The following is a 21094-nucleotide window of genomic DNA, read 5'->3' on the forward strand; positions in this document are numbered from 1 at the left end:
TGGTTCTCTACAGGAAGATTTACCAGGTATATAAAACAGGTAAATTAGAAAGTGGTTTTAACATTATGAAACTATTAACCATGTTATAAAAATTGCATTGTTAAGCAACAGTATAGTAATAGAAACCCTTAGCTAGAACTCAGTATGCCTGAACTATAAGATAAGGGGTTTGCAATCTCTAAGGTCTCTTTGTAGTCAAATAATATGTGGAATATACTATATAGAATCTGGTACAGGAATCAGGAAAAATTTTGAAGAAAATTTAGAAAACAGGTAAGCACTGAAGATAATCACTATAAGATGGTTTTCTTTGTTTTTCATAGAATGTTTCAGGAACAGATTGGTTATGTCAATTAAGGCAACAATGGGCATGTTGCTTTATTTTCTCAGAAAAAATATAGAACCTCTCCAAAACACCACAGTGAGTAAATAGAAGAATTCAAAAGTATATTTAAATAGGGGAAGTTAGAGCTGCAAGCAGCCTTGAGGGTCACTTATTCTAGCTTCCTCAATTTAGAGTTGAAGAAGCTGAGACCCACATACCCAAGAACTGTAAGTTAATAAAAAAAAAAAAACAGTCCAAAAGTCACATCTCCTGGGTGCCAGGCCAGTGCTCTTTCAACACACCTCAATATGACCCTGAACACTGAAACTATTTTTACCTCTGTTTTGATTCATACTGTAATTTTTACTCTTACTTATTTGTATCTTCACAGGTTTGATTCAATTGATTGAAAACTATAAAGTCAATTTTAAATACACTTGGGCTGCATCTAACCTTTTAATGCCATGGCTTCATTGTAGCACTTGCTTGCTAAATCAAGGTGTCGCTGCTCATTCATTGGTGATGTCTAAGCAAAGTAGAAGAGACTAATTTGTAGGCATTTTGTAAAAGAAGTCAATACTTCTGTTGAGGAATAAACTAAGGTTTCCAGAGGTTTCTTTTTGTTCAGAGGCTTCAGCTGCCTATGACTTCTTTGTATCTACCTAGTGTTCACTCAGAGCACTTTGGTGCATAATAAGTTGCTCATCAAGCACCTCTGTGAGCTGAAGTTTCTGTTTGTTGGGAGTGATGAGTTGAAGCTGCCTGATTATGAAAACAATTGCTTCTTCCTCTGCTGGTAGGTTCCATCCTGGCCAAACACCTAGCCATGCAGGTATGTTTGCCTTCAAATAGCTAAAAGACTTTGTGATGGTTAATTTTATGTGTCAACTTGACTGGGCTAAGGAAAGCTCAGATAGTTGGCAAAACATTATTTCTGGGTGTGTCTGTTAAGGTGTTTCTGGAAGAGATTAGCATTTGAATCCATAGCCTGAGTAAAGATCATCCTCACCAATGTGGTGGGCATCTTCCAATTTATTGAGGTCCCAAATAGAACAACAAGGTGAAAGAAGAGTGAATTCTCTCTCTGTGCTTGAGCTGGGACATTCATCTTCTCTTGCCTCAGACATCAGCACTCAAGCCTTCAGACTAGAACTACTACTTACACCATTGGCTCTTCTGATTCTCAGGGCTTCAGGCTTGGACAGGAGCTACACCACTAGATTTCCCAGTCCTCCAGGTTGCAGACAGATCATGGGACTTCTCAGTCTCCATAATTGCATGAGCCAAACTCTCATAACTCCTCTCTCTCTCCACACACACACACACACACACATCCTATTGGTTCTGTTTCTCTGGATAACCCTGACCAATAAATAGTTTTCCAAATATAAAAAATTAAAACAAAGTTTCAAATTATCTTATGCCATTCCTAAAAGTAGAATTAGGCCAATGAATGGATATTACTGAAGAGGACCTTAGGCTATCATTAGGAAAAAATTTATAACATTTAAAGCTGTCCAAAAATGAAATAAACTGTCTTGATACTTAAAAATTTCTTGTCACTGGGAGTGTTTACAGTAAGTCTAGAGGACCTCATGTCAGAGATGTGGAGATGAAAAGAAAAACAACACATTCATTGAGAGGTTGCACTCAACTTTGTAACTCTAAAATGTTAATATTCTATGAGTTTTTTTTTATTTTATAAAGTTATATATCAAATGTATCTACAAGTATTTGTGAATCTTGTTTTTTGAGTATAGCGCTGGAGATAGAGGTCAAAGCAATAGAAGACAGAATTCCTTCAAGAGCAGAGCTTTCATTAATGCTTAGGAGACAATGATAATTTACCAAAAATTCTTAAAGAATGACATAACCAACATAAGAACACATGTCACATTAGAAGACATTATCTATAAATTATGTGGGATCTGGGAAAGTAAGGAACACAACTGAATCAAGAGCTTGGGTTTGAGTATGGCCTTTAATAAATGATTAGAATTTAAATGGAAATGGAGATAAAAAATGGAAGGGTGAGAAGTGTGAACTATTATGTAGAAATTAGGATATATGTGCTTTAGGAGGCCTTTGGTGCAAGAGATCCAAGGGAGTAAGAAGATGTTTAGGGAAGTATATGGGAAGTATATTTTTACCTCCTAAGTTTCCATCATATGGCACAGTACACACACAGGTAGATGTGAAAGAATCCATTCTTGAGCTGGTTCACCCCCTGTAATCTTGACACCAGGCCGTAAGTGCTATCTTAGGCTTTCATATGAGGTACAACAAACTGGCTTTAAGCACTCATAACAGCATCATATCCAATTTGACCTTGGGAACCATTTCCTGAATGCTGTGTGATTTGAAAAGCAGTTTCTTTTCAATCAAACACCACCAGTCCTTTGCTGAAATTGGATGTGTGGAGGCTGTCTACCTTTCTAGATGAAAGCAAATGGCACATAAGCAAGCCTGCCTTATGTTTGCATAGTATGCCTATTGACAGTGGTAAAGAACAACTGTTATCTTCAAAAGTAGGACACAGACAGAGAGGAGAGTAGGTGCTATTATCCAGGCCCATTTATAATCATTGCGGTCCAAAGAGTAGAAAAGACATAGAGAAATTGGACAGCTCTTACAGGCGATGCATTATAATGAATGGGAAATATTTAGAAACCAAGATAGGGAAAGGGAATGGAGCACTTGGCTTCCCAAGCTCCCCAGGATTTACTGAAGTTAGAAGTATATGATAAAAAACAATCAGAGTAAATTGCAGAGCCATCTTTCACGCTGCTTTAATTAAAAAGCCTTTCATCACTTCCAGCTTAAACATCTCTTCTCTCAGTCTTAAAAGTAACTACTGAATCTTCTAGTGCTTTCACATTGGTAGTCAGGAAAATTTGGTTTTCATTTCCAGGCTGTGCGTGGAAAGCATTTCATATACTTTCCCTGGTAATTTGAATATTTCTTCTCTCGCTTTCACTCCATTCCAGAGTAAGGCATGTTATCTCAGGTATTCAAAGCCAACTAGGATGTCAATCACTTTGATATAAAGGTTATAAGGCTTGTAGTTGTCGAAGTCGCTCTCATATACACTAAGTGGAATAAATACAAACAGTGGATGCATTAGGAGGCATTTAGGGTGTTAGGTACTCATGACAGCTTAGAGGACATTACTTTGATAACTTTAAAAGGCAGAGGAAATGCAACAACATGGTCGTTTGCCATTTCTTCACTTGTTCCACATCCTCTTTGTGTATTTGTATAAACTAACCCTTTTGAAATATTCTTCCCTACTTTTCCTTGTCAGAATTCTATCCCATCTCAAATCCAGCCATCTTGTCTCCATGATCTCTAATTTCATGACTTATTAAAGAGAAAAGCAGACTAGCTCACATCAATGCAGGTTTGTGCTAGAAATGTGGTCCAATGTCACATAAAAGTCACATGAAAAGGCCTTTTTTTTAAAGTGACAATGCTAGTGCTAAAAAGGTTACCACATTTCTTGAGTTTTAGATAGATACATTTAAATATCCATCACATAAATCTTATGGGATTTAGTATAAAATTACATTTATTTGACATATGCACAGAATGCCCATGAATGCTTTGCTTTTTACTATGATTTTCTTGTTTCCTATTCTGAAACTAATCACTTGCTTCCATCTTCCTGAGACCAAGTCATTAAGAGATAGGAGTGTTAGAAGTTGAGCATCTAGTGTGTTGGGTCCTAGGGCCCTGTTCTGACACAGGCCTGTACTACTCCTTCAAGAACATTAGCAGGTACTAGGAACATATCCCAGACACATACCATTTGTTGGCCAGTTCACCACTCATAAATGTTGGCTGCCTCACTTTGAGGTAGCTCCTACATGCACTCACCTTTCCCCTACTGTTCCCTCCTCTGACCATATTCCAGCTATTAATACAATAGGCCACTTGGATAAAAAACCAAATATCAAAAAATATACCCCAGAGGAACTTATAAAATGGTATCCTGGTCCCTAATTTTAGCTTTGAATCAAAATCTCATGGGCTGCCTTACATCTAAGCATCCCTCCTATGTTTAGGAGATTCCCCATGGAGGAGCCTTGCCAGGACATAGGCCCTGGTTGCCAACATGGAAGCAGCCAATGCCAGAGACTCATCTCCCAGCCTCTCTTACTGCTAGAGCATGGCCTACATGCTGCCAACTGCCATGCACACTCCTACACTCTGAATCAGGGCTTTGGAGAAGCAATAAGATAGAGATGTTCAGGATACTCCAGGTGTCCGAGACAGACACAGTGCCAGCAAGGTGGCGGTGGCAGCAATTCTGTGCTGTAGTTTAGGGTATTTTCGCAGGTCCCCTCTGAATGGTAAGCTGTAAGTATACAGTGTGTTTTTTAAAAAATAGCTTTTGTGAGGTTTAATTTTCATACCATAATATGCATCCTTTTAAGTGTAAAATTCAACAATTTCCTTTGTAAATTCACAGAGGTATGCATCTATCACCACAATCCAGTTTTAGAACATTTCCATTACCCCCAAAAAGGTCCCATATGCTTACATGCAGTTAATGCTGGTTCCTACCGCCAGCCTTAGGCAACTATTAACTTTCTTTCTGCATTCATAGATTTACCTTTTCTGGTTATTTCATAAAATTGGAATTATGCAATTTGTGTTCATTTGCATCTGGTTTTTTCGACACTGAGCATAATGTTTGGAAGTTTATCCACATGGTAGCATGTATCACTACTTTAGTTCTTTTATTGTTGAATGGCATTCCATTGCATGGCTTTTTGTTTATTCACAGAACATTGTTGGACATTGGGATTGTTTTCACTTTTTGGCTACTATGAAAAGTACTGCTGTTACACAGAGTCTTTTTATTAATAATACATTTCTCTGTAACACCTCCAGAGTAGATTGCACCCATCTACAAAGGTACCTGACAGATAGGTGAAGGCTTTTAAAATTATAATTCCTTGGGGCCCACTTAGACTACTAAGCCCAAATCCTCACATCTGGGATTCAGGAATCTTTTATTAATAATACCCTATCCATTGGCAGTTGGCATGACGTAACTCTGTGAAACAATATTTGGGAGCCTCTGGTATAGAAGACAATGTTTGTGTAGCTTTTCCCCACTTCTGTGCCTTTGATAATACTTTTTCCTCATCTTAGAACACACTTTCCTTTACATGATATCCTCCTCTAAAAACGTATCAACTTAAGTGTCCCTTTTAATGAAAACTTAACACAGTCTCTTAATTTGAAATAAATATTCCTTCCTCTGTGCTCCCATAACATGCTGTCTTATTTATCAAAGCCTGACTTATCTGCCTATTTTATTTTTACATTTGACATTTTCCCTCTCCTTGCCTTTTGAAACCTTAAAGTCTTTAGATGAGGAATGCTTCTAGAAATTATTTTCTCCCTTAAATGTACTGCAAACTCAATTCCCACATTTGTGCTTGCTAACTTTCAATTTATTTAATAATTTTTTGTACTTCTTTTTAGGCTTCTTGACAAAGGGAGGCATGTTTTTCTCAATGAGCAGCAGAGTCTTCTTATACTCACCTGGATTATCTAAGTATTATTATTCAGTAGGTCTATTTATTACCACTGTCGACCTGCCGCCTCCACCTCATAGTTATGAGCCAAGTGATGTGTGTATTTCATTTTGAGAAACATTGGTATAAATAGAGTCAGAAATGTAATTGCTATCACATGTGCTCTCATAGGCTACCTCTATTTTAGTTTTCCTATTGAAATAATTTACCCTAATTTTATCTTGAGGATCAGGGTGACCTTTTTAAATTCCCTGGACATAAGAATTGAGGTCTTTTTTAGTTTCCTGGCCTAGTGCTCTAAGGTACTATACCATAAGTGCACACATCTGTCTAAATTACCTTACTGTGCTCTGGCATGGGCTTTGACTAACCCACCTCTTGGTTATGATCTCTCAGAACCTTTGGTTCTTTCTCTTTTTCTCTCTCCTGACCTTGCTATTAATGCTTTTTTTTTGAGCTATTTACCAAATTTTCTATTTCCAGATTAGCCCATCAGGGAAACATTTCTCCATTCCGAACTTGCTTTGAGTCATCATGGATCACATTTTCCCATATGGAACCAGTATGATAAAAGAGCAAGCCACAGTTTAGCATAGAGCTGAGCACTGTGGTGAAGTCAACATTTGGAAAATGGATCTATCTTCAGCTCTTGGCTCTAGAAACATAACTACAGAGGCCAAACGCCAAGTCCAAGTGAACACCCTACTCACAGTACCCGTTACAGCACAGATTGGCACCAACGCTTCTAATTAGGCAAAGCAACCAGCCAGGAATCAGACTGGCTTCTGGTGGTATATTAGGAAACTCTTTCCAAAGAAAGCAGAAATCCAAAGACCTGGTCTGGCAATAGAGGCAGAACTCCAGACCTGCCCATGGCAAAGGCAGGCAATGGGCTTACTGACATTAAAGTGGGCATTCCAGGAAGGCTCTGGTTCTAAAAAACAAACAAAACAACAACAACAATAATAATAATAATAATAAACAGCCTGACTGGTAGAATAACCATTGAGAACCAAAAGAGGATGGCAAATCTGTAGAAGTAGCCAAAACCAAGTGTGAGAGAAAGGGTGAAAGAACATAAGGACTGAATAAAACCAGAGATCTACATAGAGTAGACTTCCTGTGAGTGATAAAAAGTCCCAGATTCTGCATGTTGAAGCAGAGATTAGATTTTACTCTATTGAAGGAGATAGTGAAGCTGTGGAAATAATGTTCTTACTCAATCAGAACTGGCCCAGAAACTAGAAAATCTGAAAACACAATTGAGGAGAAGTTTTTGCTAGATAATGTAGGTTATTCTGCTAGGAACCAACCCCAAGATACTTATGTCTATCTTCTTTGGTTTTAGACTCTTTGACTAAGGGAGCCACATCTTTCTTAATGGGAAGGAGAGTCTTTTCATATTCATCTGGAGCACCAAAGATTTATTTGTCATTCACATTATATATCTGTCATATGGTGGCTCATGCATATGATTCTAGCACTTTGTGAGACTGAAGTGAGAAGGCAGCTTGAGGCCAAGAGTTTAAGATAAGCCTGGGCACCATAACGAGACTCCATCTCTACAAAAAATAAAAATAAAAAACATTAGCTGGGCATGGTGATCCATACCTTTAGTCCTGGTGGCTACTTGGGAGGCTGAGGCAGGAGGATCACCTGAGCCCAGTAGCTCCAGACTGCAGTGAGCTATGATTGTGCCACTATACCCCAGCCTGGGCAACAGAGCAAGATTCTGTCTCAATTTAAATTAAAAATAAAAAAAAGAACCCAAAGAACCCAGACTAATAGAGCAGGTGACTGTCCCAGAGGTGGGTTCACTTCTGGAATGTCTTGAATGATCAATGAATGGTTCAGCCTAGAAAGACTCTTTGGTTTACAGCTCATTGGCCAGAACTAGCTACATGGCCTCAGCCAACCACAGGAAACTAGAACTTTTCCAAAAGTATAGAACCAGAGATATTTGGTGAGCAGCATTATTGACTATTTGAGTCCTTTTTTGAACTTATATATATATTTTAAATTTAGGAATATAAAGCAATGTTTCAAATGTAAACACAAGCGTAATGTTTTATGATGAATCTCTTCTTTCGGTCATATCAGTGTAACTATGGATAAGCTCATTATACAATGGAGTCCAAAGTGTACATTTGAGATTCTTCTACCCCACCCTCCTCCCACTCCATGCTTTTGGGCTCTGGATTGTCTGCAAAGATCCAGTGAGGACACAGGAAGTTACTGAAAACTACTTAATTTCCTGGTCTCACCAACTTACCTTTCAGTCCTAGAACACAACCAGTCATTTTTCTTCCTCTCTCTTCTTTGTTTCACTATCCTCTCCCCACCTCTAACTACTATCACACGAACACTTTATCAAGTATCCAGTCATTTCCCCAGGCTTCATTTCAAGAATAATTTTCCCTGCAAAATAAAAATTCACCTGCATTGAACCATAATTTATCTACCTTGGCTCCAGCCAAGCTGGATACTACCAAATTTAATCTGGTTTGTGGTTTGGGGTTATACAGTACACAAATACATAGAAAGTTCAGAATCAAAAGAGTAATCTTACATGGAAATTCTGCAGGTGATTGCATAGATAGAAATGTCTTTAACCCATTATATTTTAAAGAATTTTGGAAGACATTAACACCAAAATAAAACAAACAAAAGTGTGTATTTTGTTTTTGAAAACATCACCGGGAGGCTCCACATTATTTACAAGTACAAATCTGACTTGCTATAAAGCTTTCCAATTGGATATACAATTTTAGCTCATCCAATGATTAAAGGAAATAGCAAAATAAACCAAAAATTTGATTGATTTGGGGCTGTTTGCAGCCTGAATGTCAAGTAGAATAGAACATCAGTCACTTGGTCCTATACCCTGAAATTTTCATGAGACTAGAAATATGCAAACAAGCTACTGCACTTCACAGATAAAAACCCTGGGGGAAAATCTGCAGCACTAAGCAATGTTCTGAAACAAACAAGACAAAAGAGAGATTTTTGCACATTTTATAAATTAAAAACATATTTGTGCCGAGTAAGTATATGTTTTGTTAATGGTGAATTCTTGTCATCTATAGTTTAATAGAGAAGAAACAAGAGCAAATTTATTCAATAGAAGTTTTGTTTTCTCCCAAAGTTATGCGTGTGCCATGCACAGAAAATGAGAAAGCTGATCTTGTTCTGTCATCATAACTTATACAATGTGAATGTATTGCTTTGGGATTTTTTAACAAACATCAAAGTAAAAGTGGCATGGATTAAAATGTTTCTAACATTACGTTATGGTTCAGCTATATGTTTTGTGTTTTCTGCTGCTTTCAATGAGGCTAATTCAGGGTAACGTGGTTTTTCACACATGGGGTAATAATCAATGGTATGCTTTCTATTACTACACAATTATATCATCAACTGATAATGATTATGCAAAGTGGCTAATTATTTTATGATTACTTTAGATTAAGCATTCTAGGAAATTGCACCTACCTTTTAAAAACGAACAAAAGTCTAATTTCATAAGCCATTAGCAAAACTATGTTTTCCCTCGACTCTTGGAAGTACAGCTGTTTGTCATTGCCCTCTGAGTATCTGCATTAACTTGGTCAGTCCCCTTTCTTCACATCAACAGGGACCAGAGGGAAAGCCCAGTGGGGGCCTGAATAAGAGGTGTGTACCTGGAAACTAATTAAGTTTGATTTATTTTTTTAGCAGCACTTTGCCTTTCTCTTTCCATGTTTTATTTAGAACTTGATTGCTTAAATAGCAATAAACAAGCAACTAAACTAAGGTCGGCTGATAATTATATTGAATTCCATTGATGTATCAGCAATGAGATTCATGATCTCTTGCACATTGAAGCATACGCCACTTTTATGCTACTCTTTTTGACATCTGAATTTACTTCAGGTCCCTGGCTTGATTTCTGTTTTTCAGATTACAGAAACAAAGTTAGAGTTCTCTTTCTTCAAATCATAGTTTTAATCCAACCTCCTCCATTATGCCTTTCTTGATTACTTCATCCAGATGTGATTTTTCTCTAAACCACCATACTTATTTTATAGTTTTCTCATAGCACTCATCACACATAGCTTGATAAGGCTGCCACTTGAGTAACGCTTCAACATTGGAGTCAGAGTAAGTTCCCACCCAAGAAACCCTGGTTAATAGTTACGTGGTAACTAGCCTTGGTTTCCTTATGTAGAAATAGGAATGATACCTATTTGGTCAATCTTCCAAGATCATTGTGGATGAATGAGAAATATTCATATTTCTATCTTTAGAATAGATTTTTCTATCTTTAGAATAGATATTTCTATCTTTAGAATATTTCTATCTTTAGAATAGATATTTCTAAATTCTATGTTAGTGCAGAAATGTCACCTGTGTTGTACTTTAAAAAGTGAAACTGTGATTCTACTGTACCCCTTTGTGCTCCAAAAAGACTGGTGTTCAACAACTTTGCCTAATGAATAAATAAAAGAATGTATAATTGAACTGATTGGTTGATTATTTAGTCAAGGAAAGAAATAGAAGTTTTCTAAGGAAGAGTCCAGAGAGGAAATCAGTGACTATAAGAGTAGAAAAAGGAGAGGAAAGTAGAAAAGCAAAGACACGGAGTAAGAAGTGTACCAATCCCCACTTTAGTATTCACCATTGCCTACTTTTCCCATTCCTTTGCCTTCCTTTAAATGCTGCCAGAGGATCCACACGACATCACGATCTTCATTTCTGTTAACATTTGCTGCATCCCCACGATAGATTATAGTTGACCCTTGAAATCCACAAGGTGGATTTGAACTTCCTGAGTCTCCTTATATGCTGATTGTCTTTTGTCTCTGCCACTCCTAAGACAGCAAAACCAACCCCTCCTCTTCCTCCTCCTTCTCAGCCTATTCAACATGAAGATGAGGATGAAGACCATTATGATGACCCACTTTCACTTACTGAATAGTAAATGTATTTCCTCTTCCTTGTAATTTTCTTATTAATATTTTTTCTCTAGCTTACTTTATTGTAAGAATACAGAATATGAATGCATATAAAATACAAAATATGTGTTAATTGACTATGTTATAGGCAAGGCTTCCAGTCAACTGTAAGCTATTAGTAGTTAAGTTTTTGAAGAGTCAAAATTAATATGTGGATTTTCAACAGTGTGAGGTATCGGTATCCCTAACCCCCATGTTGTTCAAGGGTCAATGGTATTTCATTTAACTGTCTGAATAAATGAGTGAATTGGGTACTGTTATTATCTTAATTTTACAGATGAGAAAACTGGGTCTTAGACAGACTAATAACTTGCACAAGATTGTATGTACAGTGGTGGAGTCAGAATTTTGAACTCCAACAATCTGATCATTCTTTGTATTGATTTGCTAGTGTTGTCAACAAAATACCACAGACCGCGTGGTTTAAATAACAAAATTTATTTTCTCACAGCTCTGGAGCCTGGAAGTTGTAGATCAAGGTGTCCACACAGTTGGTTTCTCTTGAGGCCTCTTTATCCTTGGCTTGCGGACAGCTGCCTTCTTGCTGTTCCTCTATGAACTCACATCCCTGGTGTCTCTGTGTATCCAAATTTCCTCTTCTTGTAAGAACACTAGTCAGATAGGATTAGAGCCCCGCCCTTATGACCACATTTGACCTTAATTAGCTCTTTCAAGACTACATTATCATTGAAGTTAGGGCTCTAACATTGGAATTTGGGGAAAGCACAACTAGTCCATAGCAGTGCCTGGTCCATTGGTATGGCTGAGCAGACATTTGCTCAGTGAATGGGAGAAAGTTTTAGTCAAGGAGATGGGAGTGGTGGTGATTCTCAAACTTCAGTATGACTGAGATTTACTAAAATGTCTGTTAACATCACAGATATCCCAGTCCCCACACCTAGTAATAAAAATTCTAACCTAGTAGATTTGGAGTGAGTTTCAACACTGTGTACTTTTAACAAATATCTTCAAGGCAAGGGATCTTCAAAAAAAGCTAAAAAATATACTAGAGAATGGGCAAAAACTGAGAAAAGGATCACTCTCTTGTCTAAAATCTATGCTATTTTTTGTAGTCCCTGTTTTAGTTTACCTGAGTCATCAGGGAGAAAGTAATGATCTTGTTATAAGTGGTCTTCATCATTCAATAAAATGTTAGGCCACTTTGTTTGTTAAAATTTTTTGCTCCAGGTGTGAAATACAGAAGCTGTTTTCCTTTTGTTTTCTACAAATTTCAGTTCTTCTTTTTGTATTTTTCTCCTTTGGGAAGAAATCTACTTTCCCAGGTTAGTTATTTGATTCTACACAACTATTCTTGAACACAATGGAAATCTCAAATGATGTTATCATTTCTCCCCAACTTTTCTGTTGATTCACATTTCTAATCTGTCCTTTCCTTATTACCTTTAACAATATCCTATGCAGTAGGACCTTAGTTTTATAACCTTCTGAAAGATGATATCATCAGTAATAGAAATCACTTTTCCCCAAATAAACAGTTTTTAGTTAAATGGCATTTTGAAGAATTTCCAGATAGCTTATCAATTCTGAATACATTTCATCTCTTTATCAGTTTTGTGAATTCAACTGGGAAAACTTCACACCCTTTTTCAAGTGCTTAATGAAAATATTTTGAACTATAGCAGAAATATTTGGAGAAGGATATAATCAAAACTTGGGGAGTCCTCATCTTAAGCCAAAAACTTACTGAAGAAAATTCAACTTTAAGGTTGGGACCAGTAGAAAGGCAGTACTGGTCATAGCTTTGACTTAAGCACTAGCCAATTTCTACTCAGGTGAGTCAAAGGAAGCCACTCAGGAGAGTAGCACACCAGGTAGCAGAATCAGCATTGCAAAGCACCATGGATTTACATGTTGGTCCTTTATTATTGTCAGGAAAAGGCTTGTTAAGTGAAACAAATGTCTAGAGCAGAGATCTTCAAACTAGGGCCTGTGGGCCAAATTTGGACTTCTCTCTGTATTCACAAATAAAGTATAGTTTGAACACAGCCTCACTCATTTGTTTATATATCGTCTATGGCTTCTCTCATGGCACCATTGAGTAGTCATCTATAACCACAAAGCCTAAAATGTTTACCTTCTGGCCCTTAGAGAAAAAGTTTGCCAGCCACTCATCTAGAGTAAGTTTCTCCAGCCATATAAAATATGCACATCAGTAGCAATGGAATAAAAGAATATGCCACTGAAAGAAAGGAAGCTGCTCTCTGAATCTCTGAATTTCCTACTCTGAGCTGGAGGTCACAAGCAGGAGTGTGGACATCCCTTGTAGGCTTAGAACATTCAGCCTACACCTTTCCTTCCTCACAGCCCCAATCAAGGACTAAGAGTTTTATATCAGAAATAGGTCTGAATGATGCTAAAGCCCAGCTCCCTGCAGGATCAGCTTTGATTTCCAGATTTCTGTCCAACCCTGCAGGGCTGCCTAGACTCCCAGGCGCCACCCTTCCTGCTCTGAGTCATTTGGCTCCTCCTGGCCCCAGTTCTAACAAAGGGGCCGCTGACCTGAGTCATTTAGTTCAACTGCCAACAGGAATCCTATTATCTGAGTGCCATTTTTCATTGTGGTCTCTAGATACAGACACACAGCTTTGGACTCATGAATAGCATGGGGGTTGAACCTGGCCCATAATGTGGAGTTCAGGTGGAGAGACAGGCTTTTACATACAGGAAATCTGCACTCATGGCCAGACTCTAGACACATTTCTTATTTTGTTTGTTTGTTTGTTTGTTTTCATTTCTCTCTGACAATCACTGAGTTTCCTCTGTGCTCATTCTCTGAGACCTGAAGGGGAGCCTCGGGCACAGGAACCGCTCCAGGCAGCAGAGCTGGTGAGTCTGTATGTTTCATCAGCAGTGAACTTTTGTGGGCTAAAGTGATACAGAGACTTTCTAAGAGTAAACTCATGAAATCAAGCCTATTTCAATAATAAACTGGCTAATGTTGATTGATTGAATATTGACTAGGTGACATAAATATAACAATTAAAACAATATCGGGAAGAGGGTGAAAGAAGAAATGAGTATTTTGAAAAGTGTCTGATGGCATGAGATTGGATTGATTTAGGAAAATGAACCTGGAGGTAAAGTTAAGGCAACACACTAAGATCAAAACACCCTCTGCCTAAAGGCTTAGATTGGTCCAGCAGATCTCTTACCTCACTCACCAGTCCCTTCCTGGCCCTGCAGAACATCAACTTCTAAAGCACAGTAAATAATACCCTGTACACACATATCCTGCCTTCTTGGCCAAAGACTGACTTACACAGTTTATTAATCATTTGACTTAGCACAGAAGGCTGAATAAGACCATTAAGCACTGTTTATGGGTTCTGAAGATCACACTCCAGGCCAAATAGACACTATCACTTATTTAGTAAGATCAAATTGTCCACTGTAAATGGATGAGGACCACTATGTCTGGAGCTATGACTCTAGTGTAGAGTCAGGACTCAACTTAATAATGCCTGTATAATATATTAGAGTATATCGCCAAGGATCTGGAGACTTTAGAATCTGATACTCCCAGTTTCTAATATTTTTATCATTGATATGTGTACATGATATGTAGCCTGTGTAGGTACAGAAAGGTGTGATTTCTTTCCCCATCCCTCATAAGGGTCATGGAACACCTACAACAAAATGCATCTTAACAAGGGAAAAGGATAATAAATTTGGCCACGTGTGAAGCCTGTTTGTGTTTGTGCATAAAATCCCCATGATGAAGAAGATAATGACAACAATGATGGCAATGATGATAACTAGAGTTTATTAAGCTTTGACTTTGTGATAGACACACTGCCAAGGGTGTTACCTATATTGCCCTTAAGGTACATGCTACTAATAACTCCCAAATTACAGAATGGTAACTAAGGCCACCAGAATGCTATGAAGCTATGTGCTTTTTCTCTGTCTTCTTCTCTAACCCATCCTTTGTAGAGATAATATAAACTTCCAGGAATGACATGCAGAAGAGAAAATTTTCCAGTATTGCCTTGGCACCCTACAAAAAATCAAATCTGTACTTTCTTACTTTTCTATTTACATTCCAAATGTACTCCAGGAAGAAGACTCTTGGACCATCCAGAGAGGAGTCTGTTTCCTATCTCCAAGCATGTAATTAATAAGAATAAAGAAGTATCGAAAAGGAAAATTCCATCAGTTCTGGAAGGGTTGAATCATAGCTATCGGAGGACTTTAAAATACGTACTCACAAGAGCTCTGATAAGATAAAGGGTTTGGTATATTTTAATATGCAGGTGTCAGGTCTCAGAATATTATATCTCAAAGTATGGTGTCTTGGTGTGCTGAGTACTTACGAACTGAAAAGTACTTTACTTGCCTCAAAAGCAAGATCTTTTAGATCCTCCTCCTCTCTCCTCCTCCCTCCATTTTTCTCCTCCTACCCACCCCCTCCCCAAGGGACTCATAGAAGCCAGAATTTCCTCTTCCTAAGGTTGGTCAGAGAAACTAGAACTCGTCTCCACCAAATTAAGCCATAAAACCTAGAGAGGTCACTCTCTGACTTACCTCCCATGAAAGTAAACCATAAGTCCCTTTTGTCAGAAGGATCCTCCCATACCCTGGTGGGAGTCAGGGGAAGGAATGCTACACAGAGAGGCCAAGAAGAATCTGGACAGGCCTTGTTGGATTTCCTGCTCAGTCTATCACCTTTAGATCATACTCTTTCGATCAATTACATTTCTACACAGCTGTCCATTCTTCACCAAAATTTAACATACTCAGTTTTCCCTGGGTCTCTGGGTCTTCATTTCTGAAGGCTTCCATATCACGTAAAACTTTGTTAAATAAATTTGTTATCCTTTTCTCTTGTTAAGATGAATTTTGTTGTAGGTGTGCCATGACCCTTATGAGGGGTAAGGAAAGAAATCACACCTTTTTGTACTTACACAGGCTGCATATCATGTACATATATCAATGATAAAAATATTAGAAACTGGGAGTGTCAGATTCTGAAGTTTCCAGATCCTTGGCGGTATACTCTATTATAGAGGCTTTGATTTAAGGCATTATTAAATTGACTCCTGACTCTACACTATTAACTATCTGGATTGCCTTGGGTAAGCCCTTAATATCCCTGATTCTGAGTTTTCCCATCTATAAAAGGATATTAAAACAGGATTCCTAAAAGGCCATGCAATAATAAAATTAATAATCTTAACACAAAGTGCAGCACACAGTAGGCACTGACAACCATAGCCATTAATTTAACTGCGAATTATTATACTTCTATATACTATTTTATATACTATTATACTTTTATATGTTATACATTTACTGTCTGCATAGCATTATTTATTTTTTCTTTTCTCTAAAATGTGATGTAGTATGTGAAGGAACTCAGGAAATTTCACCCCAAAATATGGCTCCCTAGTATAAAGAGCATTTTGAATTAAATGCCCTTAGAGATCAATAGGCATTGGAAAGGACTTTCCTTCTAACTGCATAAAATCAGATCAGAGCCAAAAAAATAACAATCAACCTCACCTCCCTTCCCTTCCCTCTTATCTCAAATATATCAAAGGAAAGAAGATCAAGGGGGAAAAAAAAGAATGCAACCATACCTGGCCCAAATCATTTTAAATATAGTACATATCTCTCAGGTTAATTTAATTTGCAAAGAGAATCATTTACAAGTCAATCTCTTTCCCCCACCCATTCATCCTCCTTAGTAACCATTTATTGCCCCCAAACAGAATTACCTATATTCTTCCTCACCTCCTCCCTTTAAAATGAGATTATATAAACTTCAGGACCCAGTTGAGTTGTTGGGTAATCACTCTGTGATTCTCCCCATGAGCATGGTAAATAAACTTTCTTTTCTTAATCTGCCTTAATTGTGAGATTATCTTTCAGTGAACTTTCTGGGGAAAGGGGAAGTTTACCCCTTGTCCCCTCACATGCATGAATTCTGTTTTAATCAAACAAGGTTTATTATTTTTATTTTGTTTTTTAGAATTATTGTAATATGTCTGACGTATTTTTCTACCTTGGTGAGTTCAGTGCATACTTGAATTTTTCTTTTATCATTGAGTTTCTCACAAGACTTCAGGGACATTCATTTGAGCTTCATTTCTCATTGTTGCCCATTGGAGAAGGAGAGGGTGGACAAAGAAGATTAGGTTTGAATATCTTCCCACCCAATCCAAAATTACAAAATTTTACTTTTTCTAACTAAAACTTCAAAATGGATTAATCTCATTTGAATTAATTCAGCAGGTATTTAAGAAGCTCTTCATATGTTTTAAAACCTTCCTGGTGTTATGATAGTAAATAATAATTAATATTATACCCAATTTCTACCTGGCCAAACTCTGAGTTTAGCTTGATACTTCTTTTTTTTTTCTCATGGCCTGGACAGTAATCCATAGGTTGATACTTTCCCCCTCAATTAGAAAGAAAACATTCAGAACAAGACACTAAATTATGAGGAGGAAAACAATCTCATCCCTAATCAGCATGTTACTCTTCATGAGGATATAAGAATCCCCATGTATTATTTCTGTAGGTCAGGGAATGGGATTTGTTAGAACAGTGGTTATCAAGCTTAAGTGTACATTAAAATCACCTGGAAAACTTGTTTAGAAAGATTTCTGGGCTTCACTCCCAGATTTCTGATCCAATAAGCTGAGGTAAGACTTTGTATTTCTAACAAGTTCCCAGATATGCTGATACTGCTGGTCCAGGTACTAATTTTTTAAATTGATATATCATAGTTACACATATTTGGGGGTACATGTAATATTTTGATATAGGTACCCAATGTGTAATGATCAAGTCAGGGTAATTGGGGTACCCATCACCTCAAGTATTTATCTTTTCTTTGTGTGAGGAACATTATAATTCTCCTGTCTATTTTGATATATATAATAAATCATTGTTAACTATAATTTTCCCACAGTAGTATCAAATATGATGACTTAATTCTTCTATCTAACTATATTTTTGTACTCATTCACCAACTTCTCTTCATCAGCCCCTACTTCCTTTTCCAGCCAGAGACTATATTTTGAGAATATCAATATTTTCTGAGGAAATGAAATTTTCTCAGCTCTGCAGGGTGTATCTTTCATGACAAGGATCCCTTTAACAAACAAGCAAGTTTTTGTTTCTAATAATAGCTTTTTCTTGTTCTCTTAGCTTTGAGCATTCCTCAAGACTCATTCTTTATATTTTTATTTTTCTTCTTTCTTGCAGAGTAGTCTCTAGTTGCCTTTGTTCATCTTTACACAATTGGCTCTGAAGTATCTATTTCTAATGCCTTCATTTCCTTTGGGATCTAGGTCCAGAATTCCACATGTCCTTATTCAACAGGAATTTGTAGAACAAATGAATAAAAAAATGAATCACTGGAAGGATGAGTCCCAAGAGCTAACTAAAGAAGCAGAATGCTTCTACTTGAATTCTCTTTAATTTCACTTGGCTCTAAATCCTTGTCTTTCATCCAAATTAACTGTAGAAAGACACTTTCTAATTCTTTATAATATTTTATGGAAATAAGGATAAGAGAAAATAAGTGGGGAAGAGTAAAGTTGAGCTGCAATTATTATAATTGTATAGGAGAGCTAGGAAATAAAGGCCTGGGACATTGAAAATTTGCCATGATGGGATATAAGTGAGCTGTAGGTAACTCTGATTTGTTTGTATGCCTTTTCCAAACAATTACCTTTGATTCTCAATATCAGCTACTGGTTATAGGAACCATCTACCTTAAAGCATGAATTTTCAAATTTTCCGTTACCGCCAAAATTCTTTTCCAGTTTAGACAAACTTGGAGCATAACGTATGCCTATAATTTACAATGTCGCACTAATCTGTTACCAAAAGCTCCGCAACTTTTCCACAAGGCCAAATCAGAAGAACCAGGACAAGTGGTTTAAGGAGGAAGGAAAGAAAGTTTACTTTGCAAAGGAGGAAAAATGGTAGACTTTCTCATCTCAAAATCTCAAATTTCCTGAACACAGGCAGACATACAGAGATTTTAAAGGGAAGGTTCTCAGCTTCAGGCAATTACTGTGGTTAACTCTTCTAGTTGTCCCAACACAAAGCCTTTTGTGAACTGGTGAACTCCACCAGCTGCCTACCAGGGGGCTGGTGACACCTGGGAGTTTTAACAAAAGAATTAACCTGCCTCCAGGATGCAGGCCAGGCTGTAGTTCTCAAAAAGTGTGAGGGAAGTTTTAAAGAGATGGAAAATCTCTTTGCTTTTTTTTTTTTTTTTTTTTTTTTTTTGCTGTTGTTCAGGCCATTAACTCTGTTACATAATCACTACAGTAAGAATGCTAATTATAGGAATTTAAAAGTAGCCTAGATACAACTGAATGACACTAGAAAACTTCCCAAAGAGAAGGGTAAAAATCAGATTAGACTTCTGGAATGGCAGGACAAGGACCTCTGAAAATCAACCTTTACATAATGGCAACAAGAACACTGGCCAAAAAACCTCAAAATCAACTTTTTCAGAATCCTGGAAAGTAAGTGAAAGCTTGCCACAATCTGAGGAGTATTTATTTAAGAAAAACAACTGAATCTCATAAGAGCAGAAAGCTTTATGGTGGTTTAGCATATCCAAATTTCATCTTCTTCTCCCCAGTTCTGGGTAGCCTTGAAAACCAACATTCTTGCAGCTGTGGTAGACTAGGAGCTATTGGAGGGAGTAGAACTCATTTGTAGCCCATCAAATGACCCATTCTGAGAAAATTGTCACTATTAACCTTATGACAGCTCACTGAAAACTCCATTCTCAAGGTTTTTATTTGTCCACACTCAGAGTGTGCTCTGTATAAACAGACATAACAACAGGACATTTATTGAAAAAGGTAAGTGACAATTGATTAATACTGCTGCTGCCTGATGTACAATTACCAGTTGAAGCTAAAAATCTGATTAAAAAAGAAAAAAAAACTTTAAAAACAAAGTAAATGGGGAAAGGCAAGATGATGGACGAGAAATACCCCCAGCCAGAGTGTCTCTGCAAGAAAGAAAGATTTTAGATGAAAGTAAAAAAAAAAAACAAAAAAAACAGGTGAACAAATATAGATTGGATGAGAGTTGAAAGGAAGGATACCTGAACCTACAGGAGGCTCTATTGGAAGAAGACGGTGGGGGGCAGAACTGGAGGGAGAAAGGCATCAGCAGGGTCTAAGCCCACAGAGGCTTCCAAACCAGTGACAAGGGTAGATGGAGCAGTTAGATTTTTCCTCCTTTGCATCTTGGACTGCACCACCTACTGGCTCAGAGATGAAACTGTGCATGTCATTATCTAAGCCCATTCTACTAAGTGAAGTATCACAAGAATGGAAAAACAAACACCATATGTACTCACCATAAAATTGGTATCAATTGATCAACACTTATGTGCACATACAGTCGTAACATTCATCGGGTGTTGGACAGGTGGGAGGGGGAGGAGGGGATGGGCATATTCCCATCTAATGGGTACGGTGCATATCATTGAGGGATGGGCATGCGTGAAGCTCTGATTCGTGTAGTGCAAAGGCAATATAGGTAACCCAAATGTTTGTACCCCCATAATATGCTGAATTAATAAGTGAATAAATAAATAAATAAATGAATAAACAAAATAAAAACAAAGTAAAAAATGAGAAAATCTTTTTTTTTTTTTTCAAGACAGGGTCTCCCTCTGTTGCCAGACCTAGCCTGCAGTGGTATAGTGGAGACATCATAGTTCACTGTATTCTCATATTTCTGGGTTCAAATGATCCTCCTGCCTTAGCCTCCTCTATTTCTGGGGATACAAGTGTGTGTCATCATTCCTGGCTAATGTTTCTATTTTTCTTAGAGACAGGGTCCCATTATTGCTAGAGCTCATCTCGAACTCCTGGCCTCAAACTCCCACCTGGGCCTCCCAAAATGCTAGGATTACAAACATGAGCCATAGCACCTAGCCAGAAACTTTGCAAATCTTTGACACATTCCTTGTGTAGGGGTAAAGGGAAATTTGACCTTTATCCTCAAAGTTCACTGAAAGATCAAGTCACAATTAAGGCACATTAATTAGAGAAAGGTTTATTTACTAATACTATGCTCATAGGGAGGATTACAGAGTGATTACCCAATATCCCAGTGAAGTTCAGATGTTTGTATACCTGTCTTTTTGGAGGGAAGGGGGGAATGTGGAATAAGGTATTTCTGTTTACGATTGACAGATAGTGCTAGGGAGGACAAAA

The 21094-nt window shown here is 37.5% G+C and overlaps 1 long non-coding RNA gene across 1 annotated transcript in view; it reads right to left on the minus strand.

The window, feature by feature from the left end:
- Nucleotides 1-3099: 3099 nt before the first annotated feature.
- LOC105874868 (uncharacterized) overlaps nucleotides 3100-21094 on the minus strand; it is a 128030-nt gene continuing 110035 nt past the window's right edge. Inside the window, exon 6 of the long non-coding RNA XR_001155713.3 lies at nucleotides 3100-3414. This is a non-coding gene — a long non-coding RNA (uncharacterized LOC105874868). The remainder of the gene's footprint in view (nucleotides 3415-21094) is intronic.

Source organism: Microcebus murinus, chromosome 3 (genome assembly GCF_040939455.1).
Source record: "Microcebus murinus isolate Inina chromosome 3, M.murinus_Inina_mat1.0, whole genome shotgun sequence".
Taxonomy (NCBI): Eukaryota; Metazoa; Chordata; class Mammalia; order Primates; family Cheirogaleidae; genus Microcebus; species Microcebus murinus.